A 19,400-nucleotide genomic window follows, 5' to 3' on the forward strand; every position below is an offset into this window, starting at 1 on the left:
GCGCCCGTTTCCTTTCCGCTCGGGACACACCTGGCGCCGGTTGGAGCCGTTTCACGCCGCCTCTCCTTGCCTGTCCCCCCCCCGTGGCTTTTATTTCGAGAGAAAAACCGGGGTATGTTGACGGCGAGGCTGAAAGGCTGGCACAATGCGCGCGCGAGAGAGTCTCGGCGAGCGTGCGTGTGTACAAACACGTGTCCGAGAGGCGGGCGAGAGTTTTTAATCATGGCATTTTATCCTGAGAGACGCTTTGTGCCCGCGATGAAGACACTTTCGTCTGTTTCAGTGCCCCTCCTCCTCCTCCTCCTCCTCCGCCCACCGCCGCGCCGCGCCGGCTCGTCCGTCCCACCCCCTCGCCCCGCTGCCGCGCTTGCCAACCCTCTGTTTACGGGAACGGGCTTTCAGTCGTTCCCTTTGTGCTCCGACGCGTTTCGACGATTTAACCCTCCATCTCGGCCTCACCCCTTAATCCCTTCCGGTGGCGCGCGGCGCCACGGCACGGTGGAAATTACGCCCCTTTGTCGATTCGCGTTGATTTTTCGCCCCCTTTGCCGCCGCCGCCCCGCCGAAGCGATCCTTTGACATTTCGGCACGCGGTGGACTAATTTCTGCGACACCAAAGCGATTCGCTGTTACCATATTTTTCCATTTTACGATTAGACCTCTTCCGCGAACATCGCCGGGATTGGTAACTAGGAGAGTAATCATCTCCGATTCGTGGGTCTCTTAATCGATTTCTTCGTCGGCGGTTAATAAGGCAGAGTAATTGTCACGGACACGGCAAGCAAAATCGATCGAGTTCGGGAACAACCGGGACCCCGGATCGATTGCGGTTCGGACCGGATCGAGGACGGTCGTTGCCAGACCCTTAACGAGATCCCTTCATTTGCGTAATTAACTATCGACTTTCCGTCGACAATCTTGTTAACGGGGAAGCCCGCCGATCGTTAATGGATTCCGACGAGTCTAGGCGGCCGCCGCGGCACGGCACGGACAGTGAAATAATTATTCTGCTTCCGGTCCGGGAGACGACGCGACGGTGCTCGGTTGGTTTGTCGTTCGTTGGCGAAAAGTAACTTCGTCGACGGGAACCGATTGGAATTACGTCGGCGATCGCGGACCGATCCGCGCTAACCCGCAAAACAATTCGATGGTTCTTAACCCCTTGCCGTACTTTGACGAGTCCGACACGTGATGGATATCACCATTAATAAATAATTAAGTGTGAATGTTAGTCTGTTCTTTAAAGTTGGAATAAAATTCTAATCCCTTATTATTAATATTTAAGCATACAAGTAAAATGAATAATGGAATAAATAAGAAATTGTGCAAATGAAAAATTCCTAATTTCAGTGACTGTGAAGAAAATGGTACGTCAAGGGGTTAACCGGCTGTTAACGGTGTCCTTGGCGTGCTGCGATCCTAATAGTTGATATCGATCATCTGGTACATAGTTGAGATCGATTGGACGGTATCGATCGGGATCGTGAGAAAATGGATTGACAGAAACGTGATCCGGTACGGTAACCCAGTTCCGAGTTTCCACCTGGTGTGAAAGTCAATCATTCGAAAATAGCCGGACCAAATTAGCCCGGCGAGAGGCTAATTTATTACCCGCAATCGCGACGCCAGTGTGATCACTCTGACGGCACCGATTGGGGAACGATAACCGAAAGCTGTTCAATTGGAACCTCGACCTGATTCGTTTTTAGGCGCTTTTTGCACGGCGGCGAAGCCATTGGATTAGAATCGTGGTGGATCTTCTTTACCAACCCTTTTTTTTGCGACCACTTTTATCACGCACCAGTATCTGTCCCTTAACACTAATTTCACGGAGTTTGTATTAGTATATTTTAACAATTTTAATATTTTATATTAATTTGTCAGAGTATCGATGAGAGATTTATTCTGATTTTTAACGAATATTATTTTAATACCTGTCGTAAATAGTATATGTATATTGTTAAATAAATAGCTTATAAATGTATCTCCATGATTAGAATAATATAAATTAAAAAATTAGTGACCAGTCATTTTGACAGGTTCCGTAAACCTAGCGTTAATTATACCTATTATTTATCTATTTTTATTTCTCGTCTATATGTACAATTTCTTCTTTTATTTATATATTTTGTGCCGCGTTATTGCACTTTGTCCGATGGAAGGTAAAGGATACTTGTATATATAATCCTAGAATGAAGTTAAAGGTATCAAGGAAATGACACGTCTTTTACTCGTACTACTTTCTGAGAGGCAACATCTGCCGTCCGACTTCTCGCTAACTTGTACTACTTTCGAAGTCTTAATAATTCGGGAAAATCAGCCTTGCCCGCAAGTGGTACGAATCGATGAAAAGTCGGATGTCGAAACTTGTGCGGAAGAAAGTAGTACAACGCAACGATAAGACAGACATCCGATTGCCTGACATATTATGGACTCGTACTACGTACTTTTTGTGATACTATGTGTACCACCAAACTACGTAACTATGTACCCAACTTTATCCGTCGCGGCTTCGAAACGCATCGTTCGTAATCGCCGACATCTCATTCACGCTTTCTCGCGATCCTGAGGTCCCCAACACCGTGGGACGATATTTCCATGGTGTTTCACCGTTCCAAGGATTCCGCGGCCTTATTTATAATTTCCCTCCTTAGATGCGGCAAGTAGACGGAACGCGTCCCGCATCGGCCCGATCCCCGAGCTTCGGCGTCCGCTTCTCCCGGCGCTCCGGGCCTCCCCCATAAGACGTCCTTGACCACCATTCTGAAAATAAAGCGACCTCCGGGGGCCGCGGAGAGCAGCGCCTTTGAAAATGCCGCTGGCTGCGACGCATCGCGTCCACGGGGCGCAGTCATAAATTCTCGCCCGGAGGAGCGGCGTTTACGCTCCGGCCTGCAAACACTATGGCGTCCCGTTTAAGCTTTCGAGTAGGTAACGAGCACGTCCTGTCCGTGTACGCAAACACGAATCGATTTCCCGCGTAAACGGGCGACCATGCGACACGCACGATACCTCGCCTCTGCTCGGCATTCCGCTAACATCGATTAATTTCACTCCGATGTATTTCCTTTCCGCTTCGACCGTGCCGTTTCACGCTTCCACGTCAAGTGGGATCCATCGGTCTCTCTCTCTCTGAAAACCTTCCAGCTGTCCGCATTTTTATCGCAGTCGACGGCGCAACAGGGTTCCCTTAATTTGAATCGTTTGCGCTCGATGCGATTTTCACCGTAAATCTGATATAACATTCCTGAGCGTAGTATTTCCATTTTGTATTACAAAGTGACTTTTACTCACACGAAATTCATTCTTGTCACTGATACCAGCAATTTAATTATTTAACAATTTTTTAATATATACTCTATAGGAATAAAAAATATATTAGGAAGTGATAGAAAAATTTCCGTGACGCCTTAGTGTTCTGAGTTAATAGAATTCACTTTTAACGAAATCTAATTTTCGCCCAATTTGGTTGTTGATATTTTCTTTAACAATCTTTTTAATTATTTCATTTTTATTTAACATCCATCCCATTTCATTCGATGAGCTTTCGTTAGTATTGCTGAGGTATTCTGTAGCGAATTTTCAACTGAATCTCACTCTCTTTACCCTTAGAATAATCATAATTTTAATAAAACTAAACGCACGCATTACAAGGGCTTGAAGGGGTTAAAAAGCTGAATCGCTGACTGGAAGAGCGAAGATTGCTACTTTTTGCTGGAAACGACTCGGAAGCGTTCCAACAGTCTTCACGTTTTTGCGCAGGCAGTTCGTCGAGGCTCCCGATCACCTCGTTCGCGTTTAATACCCGTTATTTTCAAAGCTTCGAAGTTATTAAAGGAAGGAAGAAGTTTCCGTTTGGCTCCCGTGCCCGGCAATCGACGCGGAAAACTTTCCTTTTGCATGATTGATGACCGAGGAGATTGTTCTCTTAGTCTGGTTTATATTTAGCATGATATATTTTCCCCGGTGGGACAGCCACTCCAATAGCCAGCCCCGCGGTGCACCTCTCGCCCTTTCATGCGCACTGCTCTTGACACGTATCACACACCTGGCATACGATTCTTTCTAAATTAGATTCTCTAATAACCTTTAGCTTGCACCTCGCCCTTTATGCGCACTGTTCCCCGGCGTGTTTACACCTTCCATGCGATTCTTCTAAATTAGATTTCCCCGCAGCCTTTAGCCGCACTTCACGAGCACCGAGCCCCGGCGTGCTTGCAGGCCTCCATATGACTCCGCTAAATTAGATTTCGCAACGGCGCGCTGCCGTTTATGCAAACAGATCTTGGCGAACACATCAGGGAATAACTTGCATCCCTAAAAGCGTTCTTAAAATGATATTTGATATCTTTTGTAGCCACCTGGGCGCCTTCGAGCTCTGACAGAAATTTGAGGAATATTTAATCGGTTAGACTATTTAACAATATTCGAAGCGCTCTGAAGATTCTGCAAAATTTGATAGCATTTGTATAGAATTGTGCACAAATGTCGACGCTTTGTAATACAGAATAAGTCCTTTTTAATAACTCTAAATGGGTTAAACTCTTTTGAGACGGTGCATAGAGTATCTTGCTACGGAACGTGTTAAAGAGCTTTTTGCAGAAATTATAATTAAATGAAATATTTATGGTGCTTTTCATGTCTTGGTAACTTTTATCCACACTTCAAAGTTCACTGATTTAGTCATCATTTGCAATATATTATTTGCAATTGGCAGTGGGTAAAGTTTTGTCAAACATTGTCTAGCAAACTTCTGTCATCTCTGTGACACGTGCCGCAACGTTTGACCCGCGACAGTGAAAGCTCGCGGCTTCGAGCTATCGTGTAAAATTGAACGACGCGGTGTAACTGCGCGGCGAAGCGAGTTGTAAAATCCCCGTCGGGGATCGCGTCGGTTCCTCGAAGAAGCGACTAAAGTGCTGGAAATGCACCGCGGTCTAAGAAGCGAACGGCGCCGCGCGTTGAATATTATATAAAATGACTGGTAAAAGCGGTAAACACGGTGTGTTACGCCAGTTGGCGGCGGCGGCGCATCGATACAGAGAATAATCGATTCATATACGTGCTTTACGCTCTTAAATAATTTAGAGTGCGTGCCCGGTGCGCGCACGGTATTACAGCTGTAAAGAACATTTTACACCGTCGATTTTATCAATTTATATCGCACGCGGTTTCGACGACGCTGTAGCCGCGTGATATATTTTTCACGGTGTCGCCCCGATATTTTCTCCGGCACTGAAAACTAGGAATTAAGCTTTTAAATTGGGTTGCCGATAAAGTTACAAAAAGTATTCCGGCACGGGCGTAAAGTGTAGAAAATCCGACGGGAAACGCCGTAATTTCGAATAAAAATAACTTTCCTCGCAATCGCTGAAGTACTGTATTTAATATGTGCTGTTTAAACGATCCGAAAAATTTCATAGATATCATGTGTTTTTGAAAAATTAAATTGTGTATTATCGTTATCATACTTTGGCCAGATCCATATGTTGTAGGATTGGAATTTTATTTCCTGAATTATTACTTGAAATAAATGGGAAATTAACGCGGTAAACTATAGCTTTATTTAGGACATTTTTACAAAATTTCTAACTCCAAGAGACAGTTTTTTTAAAAATAATAGGGTTAAAGAAATACCACTTTTTATTTTTTATCATTTCAATCCATCGCTTTCTAACAACATTATTATGCACTCATTGTTTAGAAAATTAGGCGATCTAATATCTCGAAGAAGTTCAAGGGACGCTGGTGTTCATATGGACGTCGTGACAGTGAAAGTGTTAAAATACAATAAAAGTGTTAAAAAAAAATCGCAGACCAATTTTTGAGACGGTATTTTAAAGAGAAGACTTCCTCCTATATAACCACGTAGATCCAACTGTTGAGAAAAATTTTCTACAGAATCGATCGAACTTGTAAATCGTCAAAAGTGTGACTTCAATTTAAGCCCTCACATTGAGACATTAATTTTTTCCTATCAGTTTTCCAGTCTGTAATCTTCTTAAAAGTAACTGTAATGGAATCAAAGCGTAGACTTCGCCCATTAAAATGAGCAGAGTTTGACTGCCGTAAGACGTTTCTGTCGAAAGTTACAATCGATCAAATCGTCGGGGATTCGTAATTGGATGGATGATGGCTCATCGAAATGAAGGACGCCGTGGGCTCTCTTAAATATGAATTTTCATTTATTTTTCACTTTTGAGTAAGGCGTGGAAGCTACCGAAGACGGACAACACCTTCTGGCTAAAACGTCTTCACCCCGTTCCTAGTTACATCTATCGGGTGTACTCGTTACAACGTGCCGGCGGTTCGCCGCATTCGATATACGCCGTCATTATCCATGAACCGTCTCTCTCTCACTCACTCACTCTCTCTCTCTCTCTCTCATCGAAATCCTCGTCCGCTTTCTCCCCAGCAATCACCACTCCTCTCGTTCCATCGTTTCGCTTCTCTCCTTTCACAAGGTTCGATTAAAAATATCGTTATTGCCAAAAGATCGATACGCAGTGCCCGCTGGCGGTCGCATCCGCTTACAAAGATCGTTTCCACGCAACCGGACACTAGAATCGAAGGGATCCTACCCCCGCCTCTCGAGCCTCGAAATTAATTACTGGCTCCGTAATAAACCACCCCGCCGCCTCCCGATCGCAATCTCAGTCGATCCGCCCCGCGAACTTTCAAGATTCCGATCCGAAAAGGAATCCCCGACGCGCAGCGAGTTCCACCGTGCGCTGCGCCGTCGTTGTTAACACTTTATCGACCGGCCGTACGGCTGTAAACATTTATATATAGGGTATTTCAATTATTATAGGAAAATTTCATTATTACAGGGTAATTCAATTATTATATGATAATTTAATTATTACAGGGTAATTCAATTGCTATAGAATAATTCAATTATTATAGGGTAATTAAAGATTTCTACATCCTCGTAACATTAGCATTAAACGATATTTGCTTCATCTACTTCAATTACTTCATTTGTACTTGAAAAATTATACAATAATATTAACGCTTTTATCTCAATAACAGATAACAAACGATTGGTTACCGCGACAAGAAATCCGTGGTAGAGGAGGAAGCCGATTTATAGGCTGCCGGTCGTTAAAGTGTTCCGAATCGAAAACGCTCGACGTTCGAGCGGATCGCGAAACGGCGCGGTGCCCGTTCGCGAGTTCATTATGAAAATATACCGAACAACGGGACAGTTTCGACGGCTGGTAGTGTCTCGTCCGCTGGCAAGATGCTACCGCGTCGCCAGCTGGTTCGTTCTCCGATCGACGACACGTGCTACGAGTGTACATTACATAATTGTCTAATTACGGCCCGGGGGGCCGGCAGCCGCGAAAACTCTGCGCGGGATCCGGCTACGCGGACACGCTCCGAGACGCGAGCTGGTTCCGTCTCTCGCACGGGGGAAGCCAGGCGCTGGGAAATCGGGCTGCGAAACTTCGCTCCGTGAAATTTTCATCGTCGCACTCCGCTGGCCTGGGAAAGATTTCCAGTTAGCTGTTCGAAGTAGAAGCTCGGCCGAGCCGCTTCGATTCGCGACGGTACGAACACTTTGGTCGCTACTTTACCCTTAACTCGATCGAACGTTCGATAAAATGCAAGCCAGGTCGTGTCTCCGCCTCCTCCGGAGACCCCCGTCAAAAGATTGTTACCCGCTCGTCGGCCAAATTTATTGTTGACGCAATTTAGAACAACGTTAATTTATATAGTAACTTTATCGTATCTTTCACACCACTCTTCGTCGTTTTTTTTTTGTTTTGTTTGGCATGCATTATAGATTACATGTTAAGATACACGCGACTTACGTATGATTCTAACCCACTCGAATAAACACTAAACATACCACGTTTCAACGTTGCCGAGACTACGAAAAGATGCACTTTCATGGAAAGGTTCAAACGAATATACAATCTCGTCGTTCTTACGAAGCATCGCAGGTTAGAGTTACTTTTAAAGTGTCGATAGCTTTAGCGTTAAGGATCGTTGGCACACCGATTATATCCGCGCAATTTTTGGTCCGAACAACGTTCCCGATGAAACTTTCGTTCGTACAGTATATCGAATAACCTCTTCGAACGAAATTTTATTCGGACAACGCGTCGGAACAATTCTGCCAATAAAATCTTATTCGAATAAATACCTCGAATAAATACGTCGAATAAATCCTTCGAATAACACGTCGATTAAATTTGACGAATAAAATTTTATCCGTTAGTTGCTAATCGAATAAAATGTGCCCGACTCTGTCGGACACTTTATAAAATTCCTACGCGGGCACAGAAATTCGTGCCGCATTCTACGTAAATTTCAGCGACTCGGAATCGAATGATTCGAAAGATTCTCAACCGGAATTCCTCAGCGCAGCACCTTCGGCCGAGGTGTTCGCGAGCCTGGAAGGACCCGGACGGATCCGAGGGACCCGGAAAATCTCGCAGGATCGGCAGAGTGTCGCGGCTGCATGGGCCCGGGGCTGGAATCGCCGCAAATCGCGATTGCGGCGGAGCGCGTCAGGAACATTCGGCGATCCTGCTACGCTCACAGGTCCTGTGGACGGTGTCCTGGTTACAAAAGGATCGCTTTCCTTTCACGGACGCGTGGCGGCGTAGCGGGGAGGGCTGTCGTCGCGGGGCAGGCCGCCGATAGCCGAAACAAAGCCGGGAGACGCGAAACGCGAATCGATCGAAAACGATTCGGATTCGAACTCGCGACCGGCGCCGGCGTCGCGACGCGCGCGTTCCGTCAACCTCTCTCTCCCTCTCTCTCTCTCTCCCTCTCTCTATTTCTCTTTCGTTCTAGTCCCGTTTTGTTTCCGGGCGAGCGAGCATCGGGACACACAATCCCCGAGGAAGCCGATCGCTGGAAAACGCCCGCTTTGTTTTTCCTTTTGTTTCGCTTTGTCCCGTTCCGCCGTTGCCCTTCCTTTATTCCCGCCGCCCCCGCGATCGTTCTTGATCGCCGTTGGACGCGAACGGGGCCCTTTGTCAGTACCGTGTATTCCCCGCTGTCGACGCTTGTCCCGCGATAAACCGAACACCGTTTTGTAACCGTTAGACCGCGATTCTTCACGCGAACGCGATTCTCCGAACGCGTTGCAAACGCAGCCTTTCCACGGCAAAGCGACGATCGGCTCGCTGAGTTAGAAGCGCCCTTTGGGAGGAGAGAACGTTTGCGAGCGGAACCGGTTTCGCGATCTTTTCAACTTTGTTCCGTGCCGGTTCGATCTCGCTTGCTTCCCAGCTGACTACTGATGTTTGAGCTGATGCGATTTTGTTGATCGCTGAACGGACGATCTTTTCGCGGGGTATTGGCGAAGGTTATTGGTTATCGTTTCGCGTTTTTCGTAATAATGGACAAGCGTCTATCGAAACGAATTGTTGGTGTTTTTTCGAACAGCACTGTTGACTTGTTGAAATCGTAAAAAGTCGAAAAATGTCAAAATCAAAGTGTCAAAATGTTTCATGCATTTCTGCCAGAAACGAGCAGCTGAGATATAAAACTGCAAGAACAATAAAATAGAATAATACAGATACACTATTTTAAAATCATTGAAATTATTAAAAGAAATAGTTTATTATTTTTTCGATTTCTGTTCCTTATAACTCGGAAAATTTTAATTCTCCATAAGGATACGCGATTTAATTATCAATGAAACTGAAGCTAAAAGACAATGGCTATAACAAGACTAGAAAATAGGAAACTGTGGAAAGATATCAATTGCATTTTCATTTTGCAGAAACATCCACAGTCCTCGACTCGCAATTTACGAAATGTCCGGACTACTTTTTGACCATCAAGGACCCCGTTGCCGCGTTCGTAATCCGTTCGCGACAAGAAACAGGATGCTCTTCGTTTTGAACTTTTCGTATTTCGCAGGGCTTTCCGCTATGAATCTCGCCGGGACGAGCAACGGACGATCGTTTCCCATCGGGCGGATGAAAAGCCGGGGCTGCTTAGGGAGACCCAGCCCGCCGGAAAAATCGCAACAGAGTCCTTCGGCAGGACGTCAAAGCGGCGATCGATAAGTTTCCCGTCCTCCGCCGGCCCTCCTCGCTCCGCCTTGAACCCTTATTAACCCTCTCTTGGCGGACCCAGGCTCCACGCCGACTCGCGCAACGTTTACGCGTGCTCGCGTACGCGAGACGTAGTTGCGGCTGGCATCGCGATTGACTTATTAACCCTACCCTAAATCCAGACACCGCGAGACGACAGTCGTCGCGCGCCGCGCAAAGATACAGCAGTCGTTATTGGAACGTGGAAGATGCAGCCCGTGTGTCGGTAATGATATAAGATATGTACGCGGTAATGCGAACACTGCCGGATACATATGCAATGCGCGTGCAATAAAAAAATAGTATTTTACGCGTCACCTGTTATAATATAGAATAAGAAATCATTTACGAGCGATGCGAAGCAAATCTCTTCGGTGGAAATCTATTCATTGAAATTCTGAGTAATGAAATACAGACTCGGGTCCGCGTGGTCCCTGAGTCCGCCGCTCGCGGTCATGAACGGTCCGCCGTGCGAGGGTTAAAGTTTAATACACGTCGCTTCGGAAAAATTGGCAGTACGTTAGTGAATTGAAAGACTCGTTATCATGTTCTTTGCTTCCCCCTCGATCGCTGGGGACCGATCTTCTCGCTGGATCCTTTGCTCGTGACGCGGCGCGGCGCTATTAAAGAAAGTTCTTTAAAATGGGAAAAACTGAAATTTTGAAACTCTGCATTGAAATTTATATTGAATAAAAAAGCGAATTATCGCTGACAATTTCTAGTGGTCTTAACCATTAATCGGACAGTCGATTACCGCCAGTTATTGTTTCATATCGAATACTTTCGGAACAAAGCAAACTTGATGAGTCAACAACGAATTGCGTGAATTTTTAACGAATTTCATTAAAGTATATTAATGGCCCCGGCAATCTCGTTAAGAGTCAATCGGTACTCGTCGCATCGGATCGCAAAACTGCCGAATAAACTTCGCTGTATTTGCCAAGTTGCGGGACCACGCGCAAGGATCCGCTGCGCAGTTGTTTGCAGAGCAATGGAACGTTGAATCTGCACGGTTTTCGGTCCACTTTTAACCCGACAGAAACTACAACACGGGGACCGTCGCGTTTACTTTGTGATTTAGTCGCAGAATTGTCCGAAGTTCCGCAGTCTAATTATTACTCTCAGCAGTTCCAGGACGAGGGAACGGCGCGCGCGCTCGGCCCCCCAAAAACCGGCGGCGAGAAGCGGAATGTCTTAGGGTGCTTTCCCGATACTTGGATACTGGAGATAGTTTGCTCGTCATCGCCGCGAAATTCTGCTAATTTGACCCGTCGCCGGGCGAGTTTCGAACGAGCGTTTCACGGTGGAACATTCGCCGTGCATTTCAAACATTTCATATCTCAGGGGTCCAAAAGATTATAATAAACGGACGCCATTCTTTATAGTCTAAATAGAAATAGTAAATAGAAATAGAAAATTAAAGAGAGCTAAATCCGTGTACTTTGAGCACCGTCGCAAGCGTCACGAGACTTATCTCCCGTTCCCCATTGTCCCCGACGGATCATCTGCTCAGCGAGTTTCTACAACTATCTCTCTCTTCTCTGTACAGTACAGAAGCGAACGATCCGCGGAACAATCGGTACAGGGATCGCTAAAATCCAGCGACGCCAAAGACTGAAGCCCCAGCGACCGAGGCCACGCACGCCGACGAATTTGACGATCGCGGAACTCGACGGAGTCCGGTCGATTTCCGGCGCAGACCGGAAGCAAAGGCGCGACTACTCGCCAAGAACCAGAGACTAATTAGTTTTCGGTAACTAGACTTGAAGTTACTCACGCACGCTGCTAGCCCGCTCGTATTCCCGTTTTCTCTCGCTCCTCGTTTCCTTCCGGTCTCGCCTGATTCTCCTTGGCGCGACCTGGCGCAAGATGGCAAGATGGCGGCCCGGAGCTCAGCCGGCCGACCGTTTCTCTTCGTTTTACCGGAGCGCACCGTTCGCTCTTTCCGTGTCGCGCCGCGGCAAAACAACGGCGGACAAAGAGAGAGAACAAGAAACGGCTGAAGAAATAGAAATTGATGGCGATCGGTCGATCGGGTTCAGCTTAAAAAGCCGGAACGGAAAACGCGGATCCCCGGGTTCCAAACTCCGGCCGCCAGTTCGCCTCTCGACCACGCTCCAGCGTTTCTACTCGTGCTCCCTTTTCGTGTTCAACGTCGCTCTCCCCCCACCCTTTCTCCACGCCGGGAAAACTTTCGTCCGGATTTTTCGCTTCTTCTTCTTCTTCTTCTTTCCCCACCACGTTTCCTCGTTCCGTTCCTCCTTTGAACGCGCTGACGCGGACCGCGTCCCTTTCGGGCGCCGGAGCGCCCCACACACATCATTCTCGATTATCTCTACGATCATATAATATAATAATCTTTTTTGCTCTTTTATTTACTTAATAAACGCGTTTACGTCTTTTTTTTTTATCCACATCGCCCCAAGAGCCGCCGAGCACCGTCTACGCTCGAGTCGCGTTTTTCATTCTTCCCCGGCTCGCTTTTTCTCGATCTCTCGTCTACCCCCCCCCCCCCCCCCCTCCTCTCTGCGGCGAACACACCCGTTTTTCCACCGCGATAACACTCGGCCGGTTTTCTAGCTCGACGCCCCCTCGAACGCCATTTTTCCTTGTCTCGCGGCCGGATTACCTGTTGTTTTTAATAAAACCCCGTGGTATAGTCGAGCGCGCTAGACGAAATTGTCCGACGATTGAATCGAAACTGGCCGGCCGGTCGACTGGTTTCTTCCAAAACCGATGTCCGTCGTTTTGTCCTCGAAAAATCGGCGAAAGACGATTCTCGTAGACCGTGAATCGTTCCGCGTGGAAAACGCGTCCATAGAGGCGGGAGCGCCTGTTATGGAACACCGCTGAATTGCGACCCCGTCTTTGGAACAGCAGCACAACGAATACAATGAAAAATAGACAGAGAGCCTAAGAAAGTCGATGTAAAAATTCTACCCATAGTTTTTTTTTTTGGACATTGTTCTTTATAAAGTCACTCACACAAATATTTATATATACAAGTGTTTCTATAAGAAAGAACATACCGTGAACACATTGCGCGCTTCGGGTTTCCTCGTCGCGCCGATTATCCATGGGGCGCGCGGCACGAAGAAACGGCGTTCCCTAATAGATACAACATGCTCGCGCTTCGCTAGTTTACTCGTATTAGATTTTATTCATATTAAATAAATACTTTAAAATTCATTACGTTACCTAGAAACATCGATCTACCGAACAGTAGTATAAATATTCGACGATAACGCGTTTCAGTTGCAATGAAATCGATGATGATTTCATACCCCCTGAAAACCGTCCCGTAATAGGCACTCCCGCCTTGTCGAGCATTTGAACTGCCGGTGACCCTTTAACGGTATTCGATATGATTCATGGCTGTTCCTCGATCGACTTCGCGATAGCGAGTTGATCCATCGCGGGCAGATTTTTAAACGTTAATTCATCGGATGAATAACGGATGCGCCTTGGTATCAGTTTAATATTCCTAAGACAAAGGAATAACACCGTCGAAGTCTTTACAAAACAGTCCCTCCATGAGAATTCCCAGGAAAATCCACAGTCTACCAATTAACCACGCTTTCCCGTTAAAACAATTTCCCGAACGAAACTCACGACCGTGCTCGCGCGATCCCTAAAATCAGATACTTATTTCAGCGTACGAATGAATTTCCTCGGACAGCGTAGCTAGTCGGTTTCTCGATCAAACGACGACACATTCGATGCACCGCGATCCGAAAATGCTTAAAAGAAGGACGTATTTCCTCCGCGTGTTCTTGAATTTCGTGACGCGCGCCGTTGGCGGAATATTAATTTCCGGAGAGAATCGAGTAAAAAGCGAGGAGCAGTTTATTTACACAGAGAAAGAGATATACGGCGAAAAGAATTCCGCCCCTAAAGAGTGGTAGACACTTGGAAATTAGAGTGAAAGGCTCTCGAGTAGCTCGCAGAGGACGATGGCTCGGCGTCTCGAAGGGATTTTTGTCTCCCACGCACTCAGGCACGCATTCTAGTTTGAAAGTTGATTTAGAATTTATTTTATTGCGCGACGCGAGGGTGCTGCAAGTATCCGTGTGTTCTCTCTGTATGTATGTACCACTGGCTCGGTGTGTTTACTTGCGTACGCGTGTGTATGGATGTGTATGCGATTGTGTGTTTCTGTATTCGAAATTGTACACGTGGAATTCTCTCTTATGCGCTCGTCCACACGTTCGTACGTGTACACGTAGCTGGGTACGTGTACGCTTACCATTACAATATATCTTTATGTATATATATATATATATGTATATTATACACATATATTACATATATAAATTATATACATATATATGTATAATATGCATATATATATAATATATGTGTATATATACATATATATAATATATTCCATCTCCTTTCTTTCATTTGCAATTATAATATAATATATATATATCCTCTCTCTTTATCATCTTTGTTCATCCTCGCACATTAGATCGTTTACAATTAATTACAAAGTTAATTACAGATAACACAAGACTCCCAATGCCGGCTCCACGATTATTTACAGCGAAGAACGAACGGCGTCTCACGAACGCCGTTCAAAAATTAAAAGCGTCGCTACTCTCTCGCGACAGTTGCGATTCTCTGGACGAGCCGCGTCGATCCCTCGATCCTCCCCCGATCGATCGATCGAATGATTTATTCGGTTTTAAAGTGGATCGTTGGAACTGCTCTTCGGCGATGGGTCTGCTTCCTATCCGCTTCATTGCGACGCTTTAATTAAAGCGATCTCTTTATATGAATTCAGAATAGGGACTCGCGGCGGTAAAAACCGTTCGCAACATTAATCTTGCAGTCTGTCCGTTCGTTCGTCTGCAATAATTCACGGCCGCGTCTCGGCGCGACTGTCGCGCGGAAAACAAACGGGAGAAGACCATTTGTCTCCGACGCGACGCGACGCCTCCGACGTCCGCCGGCAGCAATTTATTTATTTATTTATTTACAATAATTCACGCACGAGTATACGGGAGACTGTCGCACCGCAAAAACCATCGCTCCGCCGACGAGACACATTGCTCTCCGCTTTCGTTTCGCAGTCCACTCTTCTCGCGTTCGCGATGCAACGATCCGCAAGGAACACGTATCGAGAAGGCTGGACGGATCTGGATCGACACCGGCTCGCCGATCGGCGCGCGCGCGACTTATCGGCTACGGAAACGAAGGTGAAAGAAAAATACGGGACCCGTCGAGGGAGTTTTTTTGTTGTATTGAAAGAACGAGGGTATTATCTTACGTCTATTTAGAGTACCAAGGTACGTGGGTCCCTATAGGGCGCGTTTCTCCTCCCGCTGAAATCGACGGTCACGTTCTCCCCTATCGATCTCTCGCGCGAGCCCGCGCGTCCCTCCGGCCACCCTCCGGCCATGCTACGGCCACCCTCCCGAAAACCCGGCAACCCCCGAGGGACCCCGAGGAAAATCGATTACACGTGGACAGTCGACTCGACCCCTCGCTCTCGGGTCTCATCGCCGTTTCGTTTTTACGAGCTCGATCGTAAAGCCTCCAGCCAATTTCCTCCGTCCCACCCGCTCCCTCGGCTTTTCCTCGCTGTCGCCCACCCCTCGGCTGTCCTTAAAGATTATCGGTTGCTTAGTTAAACCTAGCGAGTTAAGAGACTCCATTGAAGCGGCGCCGATCGATCGGCGGCGGCGTCGCCGGCTGCCGAGGACCCGTTCGGTGATCGGACCGGCGCCGACTGGATGGGACCGTGTCCGATTCGTGCTCGCGAACCCGGCGCTCGGAGGGTCACGAACCCGTTTCACGGGTCCGGAATGCCGCAAACGTTCGTTTAACGCGATCCATCCGTCGCCGGAGATAAAACTTCTGCTCAACCGTTGTCGCTGCGCCGTTTTCAACGTTTGCCCGGTTTTAGTCCCGACAGAAATTGCGTCAAGTAATTCGAGTAGATTTCGTGCGCTCCGTTTCGCCAGCCGGAACGTTTACGAGCGGCCACGATCGCCTCGAGATATCTCGATTTACGCCACTTGTAAATTTTATAGGAATTATAGACTCTTATTATCCGACCTATTATAGGTCGAATTCTGGGCATCGATTCGTCCTTGTTGCTACAGGCGCGTTCTCGTCAGCAAAAATCGTGGTACACAGTCTACCTAGGCTCGTTTGAAAGCTCGTCGTCTCTACTTTTTACACAAGTTCGCAGATTTTTTTAAGAAGAAACTTTTTACATCATCTGCTGGGTAGAGAAATGAAGACGCTTCTCTCTTTTTGGTAAATTTTACACATTTTCATTTCTCAATTTTTTTTATATATATATACACATCTTCCATCGACGAGAAATTACATTCGCGAGTGACGCTATGCAACGAGCTCTCAAAACTCTAACGCACGATATTTCTTCTCGCCGTTTTGTCGGACTTTCCGAGACGCGCCCGAGTAAGTATCTTCTATTTTCTCAATGATTAGAACACGCGATGAATGCAGCAACAACAAATCCGCGCCCAGAAAAATACAGTTAAATGCGGCGACGCGCGGAACGTACCTATAGTCTCCTATAGTTTTATTTTTCTATGAATAACCGCAACGGTATCGGAGAACTGAAATCGAAGCAACAATAAACTCGGACCGCGCTGTCTATTATCTTTACTGCACCTGTTGCATACGAGACAAACACGGCCGGGCCAAATGAAAGAATAATTCCCGACGGACAAGGGTTTCCATTGAAAAATTCTAGCCGTTTTCAATGGCCTGCCGAATCAGTCCCGGGAATTATGTCAGCGATGGACAGTCCGAAAAATTAGTTAAATACTCGGACGTCGATTTCGAATGGACAAACCGTGCTCGGAAGATGAGAAGCTACTGAATTGTAGCGTCTGCGACGAGGAGGATGGATCGCGTCAAGATTTGGAAACGCCTCGGATGGCCGGGTTCGCGAGCGGGACAGGTGGGTCAAGGTGTGCAGGCTCGTGTGCGTGCATGAACGTATCATCGTCCTCGAAAACGCGGCGAGCTCCGGCTGCAGAGTGTCGAACGGGACGCGTTTCCTCTTCGTCTTCCTCGTCTGGATCCCGCCGGAATGCTTGCTCTTCGAGGACGAGCGGCTCCCGTCCTCCTCGAGGACGTCGCGGATCATCCTGGATCCACGGACGTCCGGACCACCGAACGCTCTTCGAACCTCATCAGGATCGTTCTGCGCGATGATCGCCGTCCAAAACGCTGAATCGCGCGTCCGTCTCTCTCTTTCACTCTTTTCGTTACTGAAATTATAAATCGGCGTGCTTTCGCTGTACACTCGGATGACACCCGCGATCTTCGTTGCTCCGGATCGGGGCGCTCGATCGTCGTAGAGTCGCCGTAGATCGTCGTAAATCGTCGACGAGCTCGTCGTCTTTTTTTTTTTAAAGGAACACGCTGGTCGAGATTGTGGCTGGAATTCCGAGTTATGAATGCCCAGGCTCCCCCTTTCTCTGTTGACTTTCAATATCCCGCGCGGACCCCCGAGCTTCCATCAATTTGCAAGTGTTTTCCCAAGGAAAACTGTCGATATTCCCTCTCCTTCTCGGCTCAGCCATCCGCCGGGCCTTGATTTATTCCGGGAATCCGATCTAGCCGCGACCATAAATCACCACGCTAAAAGCAGTTTTTCCTCCGCTTGCCTTCGCGTCCTTTCCCCTATTACCGGCTTTCTTTCGCTGTTTTATTATTCAAGGCTTTCTTCTTTTCTATTCCCGATCGATATTAACGCTTCGGCGACTCTCCGCCGGAAATCGGAGACTAATGACCAACGCGATTCTTTAATGAGACGCTCAACAGCGATTCCATTCGTTGGCTAACTGCGGGCTGCGGATCAGATCGTCATCGGATATTTTCCGAATACGTAATTTGAAATTAAGCTTTCATTTATTTTTGCCCATTTTAAAGCGACACAATTGAAGAAATATGTCATTAGAAACATTGATTAACTATTATATTATAATCTCAATTAGTGTCCATTCGAATCATTTTTATATTTTCTAAATTCGATTTGAAGTTTTAGGAATTTAAAAATGATAAAATGTAGTTCTTAAAAACTATAACAGATTTAATTAAAAAACCAAATGATTTTTCGAACAATTAATTGTTATTCAATACCGTAGTTTTAGCTTCTCTCTTTCATCGAATGGATACTTTGGGAAAATGATTAATCAGTCTCCTAGCGTTCCAAGTTATCTGCGAAACGCAGAGCGTTCAGTCTCCAAACGGAAAGTGAAATAAACGCCAATGGCTGTTAGAAAGTTGCCGAAACTTTGAAACACCGTTCCCCGAACTGACTCGCCAAATATGGGACTCGACTTGACAGACGAATTAATTTTCAGACCCGTAGCCTCGCACGATTCGACCGGGATTCGCGCGAGAGTCTGCGGAATCCGTGAAACGACAATGGCAGAAATTTTCAGGGAACAGCGAGCTTCGGTTGGCTTACCCGTTCAGGATCCTACAAAACTGTTTGCGTTTTACAAGACGGACGGCCCACATCCGACGGGATTATCCCGTGGAAAGAGCTCGCCGGATGATCGCCGTTTCCACGGAGATTGCCGAACGTTCACGGGCCCGCGGCCGATCGTACCCACTTAAACACCTTCCAGCGGGATAACGAAGGGAGGGAGATCCTTTCTCGATGGCCGTGGGGTCGGAGAGAAAAAACTCTCGGTCGGTGAGAAAAAACTCTCGGTCGGGATAGTGCGACGACGTTAAAGCTCGCGAAGATTACTCCGGGAGAAGTTGTAGCGCGTGAAATCGCCGCTTTGAAACGTCTCCGGGCGCCGAGCGGCGAGACTCTGACTTCGGGAGGCGACTAATCCTTTGAAAACTTCGGGAGGCCAACCTTCTTTTTCGGGAAAAAGGAAGATCTTGATGGTTCACGGTGAAATTCGAGTGCGGGAAGTGTCTTGCTTTTTTTAGGGTAAGATTGAAGGATGGTGATGGGAATTGTTTCGATGGAGTTTCGAGGCGACCAACTTAGATCCACTTAATTAATAATTAAGATAGCATGAAATAATTAGGTGGTGGTTTGCTGGAAAGCAAGGAGCGAAGGTAATAAATAAATTAAGGTGTGATGAGGTAAATCTTTGGAAAAGCAGGTTTGGAAATGTCGATAAATCCATGGGGATTTAATGAAATAATCTTCAGTTTTAAGAGAATTAATTCTGCAATTATTTGTCAAAAAATTCTGTTGCTACGTATATCTAAAAAAACAAGAGGAAAGTACTAAATAAGTAGTAAAGCTATGAAATACATTGTGGAAAAAGTAGATCTAAAAATATATAAAAATCAAAGGGCGAAAAGAGGAATAATCCTGATGAA

General features: G+C 46.6%; 1 protein-coding gene across 3 annotated transcripts in view; it reads right to left on the reverse strand.

Moving 5' to 3' along the window:
• Window positions 1-12,576: 12,576 nt before the first annotated feature.
• Window positions 12,577-19,400, reverse strand: part of Shal (potassium voltage-gated channel protein Shal) — a 168,613-nt gene continuing 161,789 nt past the window's right edge. For 2 of the 3 annotated variants that reach the window (XM_078193175.1, XM_078193182.1), the window contains one exon: window positions 12,577-17,314. The gene's annotated coding sequence lies outside the window, so the exon portion shown is untranslated. Of the gene's footprint in view, window positions 17,342-19,400 lie in introns of all 3 variants that reach the window. The other variant, XM_078193176.1, reaches the window with a different exon arrangement.

The sequence above is a fragment of the Augochlora pura genome, chromosome 10 (assembly GCF_028453695.1).
Source record: "Augochlora pura isolate Apur16 chromosome 10, APUR_v2.2.1, whole genome shotgun sequence".
In the NCBI taxonomy this organism is placed as follows: domain Eukaryota; kingdom Metazoa; phylum Arthropoda; class Insecta; order Hymenoptera; family Halictidae; genus Augochlora; species Augochlora pura.